The sequence below is a fragment of the Panulirus ornatus genome, chromosome 35 (assembly GCF_036320965.1).
Source record: "Panulirus ornatus isolate Po-2019 chromosome 35, ASM3632096v1, whole genome shotgun sequence".
In the NCBI taxonomy this organism is placed as follows: Eukaryota; Metazoa; Arthropoda; class Malacostraca; order Decapoda; family Palinuridae; genus Panulirus; species Panulirus ornatus.
In genome coordinates, this window is record NC_092258.1 from 187,349 (window position 1) to 194,269 (window position 6,921).

Sequence of the window (6,921 nt, forward strand, 5' to 3'; positions counted from 1 at the left end):
TGTGAAGAATTCTTTATATGTTGAGAATGTGGTATCATTTTGCGTTCTCCGAATTCGTAACGCTGCTTTTGGTTAATTCTGGATTGTTAAGGCTGGAAACAATGCATGATAATGACACAGGTCAAGCCATGTCAAAGGTCAGATCTCAAGATACACTTATATGTTGTATGTTATGTCAGATTATGGATAACCATGATTTTCCTATGGTAATTTTCTTTTCTTTCAAAGAAATGATATAAAGAAGATTATTGGCTACAGTGAAATATTTTCTTGGAGTTTGCTGGTAAGTTACAAGTATATTGATTCATTATCATTTGTTGTACTATGACGCTGTCTCCCGCGTTAGCGAGGTAGCGCAAGGAAACAGACGAAAGAATGGCCCAGCCCAACCACATACACAAGCATATACATAAACTCCCACACACGCACACATACATACCCATACATTTCAATGTATACATACATATAGGTACATAGACATGTACATATATGCACATGTACATATTCATACATGCTGCCTTCACCCATTCCTCCCGGCACCCCGCCGCACATGAAATGACATCCCCGTCCCCCACGTGCGCGCGAGGTAGCGACAGGATACGACAACAAAGGCCACAATCGTTCACACTCAGTCTCTAGCAGTAATGTGTAATGCACCGGAACCACTTCTCCCTTTCCACATCCAGGCCCCAGAAAACTTTCCATGGTTTACCCCAGACACGTCACATGCCCTGATTCAATCCATTGACAGCACGTCGACCCCGGTATACCACATCGTTCCAATTCACTCTATTCCTTGCATGCCTTTCACCCTCCTGTATGTTCACTCCAATCACTCAAAATCTTTTTCACTCCATCCTTCCACCTCCAATTTGGTCTACCACTTCTCCTCGTTCCCTCCACCTCTGACACATATATCCTCTTTGTCAATCTTTCCTCACTTATTCTCTCCATGTGACCACACCATTTCAATACACCCTCTTCTGTTCTCTCAACTACACTCTTTTTGTTACCACACATCTCTCTTACCCTTTCATTACTTACTCGATCAAACCACCTCACACGACATACTGTCCTCATACATCTCACTTCCAACACATCCATCCTCCTCCGCACAACCTTATCTACAGCTCATGTCTCACAACCATATAACATTGTTGGAACCACCATTCCCTCAAACATGCCCAAGTTTGCTCTTCGAGATAACGTTCTCGACTTCCACACATTCTTCAACGCTCCCAGAACCTTTGCCCCCTCCCCCACCCTGCGACTCACTTCCACGTTTCCATCGGCTGCTAAATCCACTCAGATATCTGAGACACTTCACTTCCAGTTTTTCTCCATTCAAACTTACCTCCCAATTTACTTGTCCATCAACCCTACTGGACCTAATAACCTTGCTCTTATTCACATTTACTCTCAGCTTTCTTCTTTCACACACTTTACAAGTTACAGGTGATAAGATATATCGAAAAATTACACATCGACTAACACATTAGATTAAGACTTTTGGAAATTCAAGTGCTATGATCATGATATATTGTACAAAACGCTAGAGTTCGTTTTCGAACCGATATCAGTTGCGTATAAAATTCTGTGTTCTTATACAGTGAATTATTTCTTGGGTCACTCAATCCATTCTTTAGGCAGATTTTTTCTTTAGGGTTCAGCGAGCACATTCATTCATTCTGTGATTGGTATCGTTAAAAATCAGGTTACACTGACATACGACTTCTGCGCTTTACTTTCGTAAACAGTGCCAACTGCAGAATATTTCATGGCTGAATATTGATATATACGAATACACTTTCATATCCGTTTCCTTGTATGCCATGTTTTACCGTATGAGTGATGAATCCCGTTGTTGGAATTATCATAAATGATTCTGTTTACACGTAAATTCTTTGGACAATAAAGTGGAAAACTACTGAATTAAGCTCCACTCAGACAGCTGTGGGTGACAAAAGAAATAAGAACAAAACACCAAGTTCATCACTGCGGTTAGATAAAAAAGCTTTTCATGACCATAGCTTTATTTTCGAAACCTCACGAGATGAACATTACAGAATTTTCATCCCAGAAGCTAGGTGTTTTTCATAGGTACGGCAATAAAGTCTCGCGTGAGTAGCTTTTCCATGTCTACAAGGGTTTCATTCGCCCGGGATGGAGTACTGATCGCTTATCATGAGTGTCTCGTCCAGCTCGCTCTCGGCAAGAGTGTAATCAAAAACCTTCCACCTTATTCATTCATCTCAACCATCTGTTTCCGTCTCCTGTGACGTTCCTGATTTCTCCCTGTTCTGCAGATATTTCTTTGTCCAATACTCACCTAAGTTGTTTGCATATGTCTAACGTTATGGTTTAGACCCTAGCATGCACTTGGCTGTTTCCATTGTTTCTGTCTGGAGACCAGCCACACGACAGTTAGCCAATATAATATTTCTCTCTTTACTGGAACGACGAAGCGGTAAAATTTTCCTCCTACTTTCGTTTTTGCATCTTTCTATAACTTTCTAAAGCTTTCTAAGCCTTCAAGAAACAAGTCAAACATATATGGAACACTTATTAATTCCCTTATTCCTTTTTCTCGGTATATTTTCTTTTATTTGTTATGACCATGATTACCACATGTTTCTACATTGCCATGTCAGTTACTATAAAGAGATTGACACACAGAAAAAGATCACATATACACAGTGAGGTGTCAGACACTCAGTCCGTCTATTATGCATTAACGAAGATCCTTATTTAATGACGTTTTAGATTATCACTGACCAATGATTACTATACAAAGAAAATATTTTTTCTCCATCTGAATCAACAATAGAAATTAGAAACAAATCCTAGTCATTTTTGCACTGAACTTCGGAAGCCAAAGAATGAGAATGAAAAATGGTTAAGAAAAATACCTAAAGCGTTATACAAGTCCATGACCATGGCCTTCAACAACTTTGAAATATAAACTCGTGCTGTTCCAGCGTTGGACTACACTATTATGAGACTTAGAATATTTTCGCTATTTTGGTGGACAAAAAAATTCTGATGGTGAGGCTAAGGCATGAGTGACACAGCCTTCAAAACCTCGGTCCTAATGCACAAAGCAGATATTCATTATCTGAAGAATTTTGAAAGTTATTCCTAACTGATCAATAAGGTTCATGTGAAATCACCTACCTTGTGGTGTGAATGAAAGCAAGATTTTAAAGTTAGCTAGGTAAAGGGACAGGTTAATTGGGGTGTGAATATCAAAAAGAGAAAATGGAGGAAGTGAAGTGTTTCAGATATGGATATGGCGGCAAATGGAACCATGGAAGCGGAAGGTAGACAGAGTGCTTAAGGGGGCGAAGTCTCTGGGAGGACTGAGGAATGTATGGAAAGAGAGGCCGTTATCTTTTAGGGCAAAAATGAAATGTGTGAAACATAATCCCAATAATGTTATATGGATGTGGTGCATGGATTGTAGATGTGGATGAACGGAGGAGAATGGAGATGTTTTATATGGAATGTTTAAGGGCAGTATGTGGTGTGAGGTTGTTTGATCAAGTGAGAAATGGGTAAGAAAGAGGCGTGATGGTAAAAGTGTGGTTCACAGAGTTGAAGAGGGTGTGCGGAAATGGTTTGGATATATACAGAGAATGAGTGGAATTTGACAAAGAGGATATACGAGTCAAAAGTGGAGGGAGCAAGGAAAAGGGGAGACCAAACTGTAAATGGAAGTATGGAGTGAAAAATATTTTGAGTCATCGGGGTCCGACCGTGCAGGAGGGTGAAAGGCGTGCACGGGATAGAGAAAATTGGAACGATGTGGTTGGTATACAGGGGTCGATATACCGTCAGTGGACTAAACCAAGGCATGTGAAGCATCCGTTTTCGTAAACAAGTGACAGGAAAGCAGTCAGTGGCTATTGGAATGACTAAAGGAGGCTAGTAAGGAAGGAGTCGCTGACTGGTGAGGCTGCTAAGAAACGTGAAGGGGATCAATGGCTAGTGTTATGGCTGAGGAAGATGAAATCACTAACAGGGAGGGCGAATGAGTTGTCTGGCAGAGAAGGAAGTTTTTGGCCGTTGGTGGGGCTCAGGAAGTTAGAGTAGGCTTCCTAGAGAGATGGTTTAGGAGGATGGAGGGGGTCAGTGGTTGGTGGCAAGGAGCCTTAGGGAGGAGGAGGACGTTACAGGAAAGTTGGTTGGATCCGGTAGGCCGAAACCCTTGATGTTGGTGGGGTGCCTTAGTAGCTACAGAGGACGGAGAAGGTTGTTGGATGATTGAATGGTGTAGAGAATCACATGGAGTACGATAACTGTGAAATACTTGGATTGTGGAGTGGCTGTCGGAGAAAGTCAGTGGTTGGTGGAATGGTCAAGGGAGATGTCCTAAGTTGGTGAAATGATTGATTGGGAAGAAGAGGGTCGTTGTATTGTAACCAATAAAGGAGAAGGAAGGATAGCTGGACAAAGGAGTTGATAAACTAGAATGATGAGGTATCTAAACGAGAGGACGGTTTGGTGAGGCAGAAACGGAAGGTGCCGTCGGGAGGGAGAAGGAAAGATGGCTAGGTAGTGGAGTTGCTGAGAAAAGCGTTGGGGTTTGCTAGGTGATGAAGAGGTTACAAAGGACGGAAAGGATCCTCCAACACTAGGTTGGCTGTAGGGAACACAGGGGAAAAATGGGTTGAGGATTGGTTGAGTGGGTACCGGCTGGATGATGGAAAGAGAGAATCAGTGGTCGGGGGAGCTGGAGTATTTGCGCATTTGCAGACCGAAAAGATGGGTGGTGAGGTGGTTGTGAGGGGTATATGTGGTGTGTGGTAGAACTGTTGAAAGGGAGAGAGTAGGACAGCTGGTGATTGCGTGGAGCAGAGGGTAATGGCAGGTTGTGGAAAGGTTACAAAGAAGAGACATTTGCTGTGGGTAGTGAGCTTGCCACAGGCAGCAAAGGGATGATAAAGGCTGTGGGCCACAGACATGAATAGGGATGGTGCTGCAGTAGATAGAGGTGCAACAAGGATGGTGCTGCAGAGGACAGAGGGGAGAAAAAGGTGTTAGTGTGGTTGTGGAGGACCCTTGGTTAAAATGAAGGCTGCAAAGAGTGATGGAGTGATTTTAGAGGTGCGTTGGTTGGGAGGGAGACGAGGAGGGCAATTTGGCGAGTGGGTAGACCCAGAGGGAGGCAATGTACCTTCCTATTAGCGTCCATTGCTGGAGTCAGAAATTAGGGGACATTATCCGTCCTTGGCCAAATGAGAGGTAAGAGGTGTATTACTGTCCGGGGACCCCCTAGGAATGCCATCCACCAGTATGTGAAACTGTCGGTAGGTCTGTCTTGTGTATGCCGAACGAATATGAAATCGAGTCGCACGCTGAGATGGACATTCGTTTCTAGAACGTAGATGATGAAGCAATAGTAAATGGCAATCAGCATTTGACCACAGCCTTAGCAGTGGATAGCATCACTTCACACCTGACTCAGGTGGAACTCAATATTTCGTTAATATGAATTGTTGTTTATCTTTTCTGTAGCGCCTTTAACAGGCCTCTGGCAGGTCGTGGGTACTCCACCCAATAGTCGAGAAGGTGTATAAAAAATAAGGCAGTAGTTTGCTTATATCGTTACCCAAGGCTGGGCTTCAGTGATTGAACGAGAGATTCTAATCCGTGATCATGGAACACAGACTAAGGATCTTGCGGAAGCCTTAAGGTGAAATAAGAAAATAGTAACTTTTGCCTTTTGGGGGGTTGGAGGGGGGGGCTAATTTTTTTGTCAGCGCTACCTGTTGAGTGAAATACTATCTAAAGCAAATCGCATTTTGAATGGTTGCTTGAAGAATGTATACAGTTACTTGCCGAGAGTAAACCTAACCCTGTCTAAATGAAACTTTCAGGTTCATTTTTGTTTGTGTAACGATAATCTGTGTATGTATGCGTCTCATGCAAAAGGGTTGATTGTGTGTAATAACTGAACAAAGATTATGCAAGACCACGTGTAATATCATGACACCAAATATTTAAACCAATATTAAGTAATATTTGAAGCTATTTCTTTTTCATTTGTCTATAATTTCCCTACGACTAATTTCTATGAAAGAATCCTTGACTTACTTTGGACCTTTCTAAAGGGTTCTGCAGTCCAGTGCTGTGCAGGAATATGTAGACTCGTCTGGACTGATAAGTTCGTTGACGACACTGTGCTCCAAGTCCCATAGGAGGAGAAACCGGTGAAAATAACTCGCGAGATGGAGCGACACATGGGGGCTATCAAACAGCTCGAGTCTCGTGGTGTACTGAGTTTAATAACGGCGGTGAACCCAAACATCTGTTTCGCCTGCCGACGTGGCAAACCCGCAGGCAACAATGATGTGTCAGGCACAGCTTATTTGTGCACCGACCTATGAACAAACATATAATTTATACCCAAATTAATGAGAATTCATATATAATAATAAATCAAATATCAACACCCTTTAAAGTCTCAATACAAATAATCTTGGTAATCCCATTTTCCCTCAAACCGAGTGAACCAAGTTCAAACCCCTGGCGTCAACATCATTCAAACTCCTGGCGCCAACACCAAGTGATACAGCCTCACTAAAGTGACTTTTAAGCTAGAGCAGGTAAGGTGTGGACACACCTATTGTCACCTATAACCAACATACACAAACATTTCTAAGGTGATTGGCTTGGAGAGGAAAAATCCCTGGTAAGATTAAGATTCATTTTCAACTATGTCCATTGCATGACAACCAGCGTGCGTACATACAGCGACAAAAAACAGTTAATGTAAGGTAGCAAACAACAAAAATATATGTTTGATAGGGAATAAGACAGGGATTTTATCACTCATTTAAGATACTGGTTGTACATCTGGCGTATGTACACGCTACATGTAGTTCAGTATTTTACGGCCACAAATAATTCAGCAAAAGA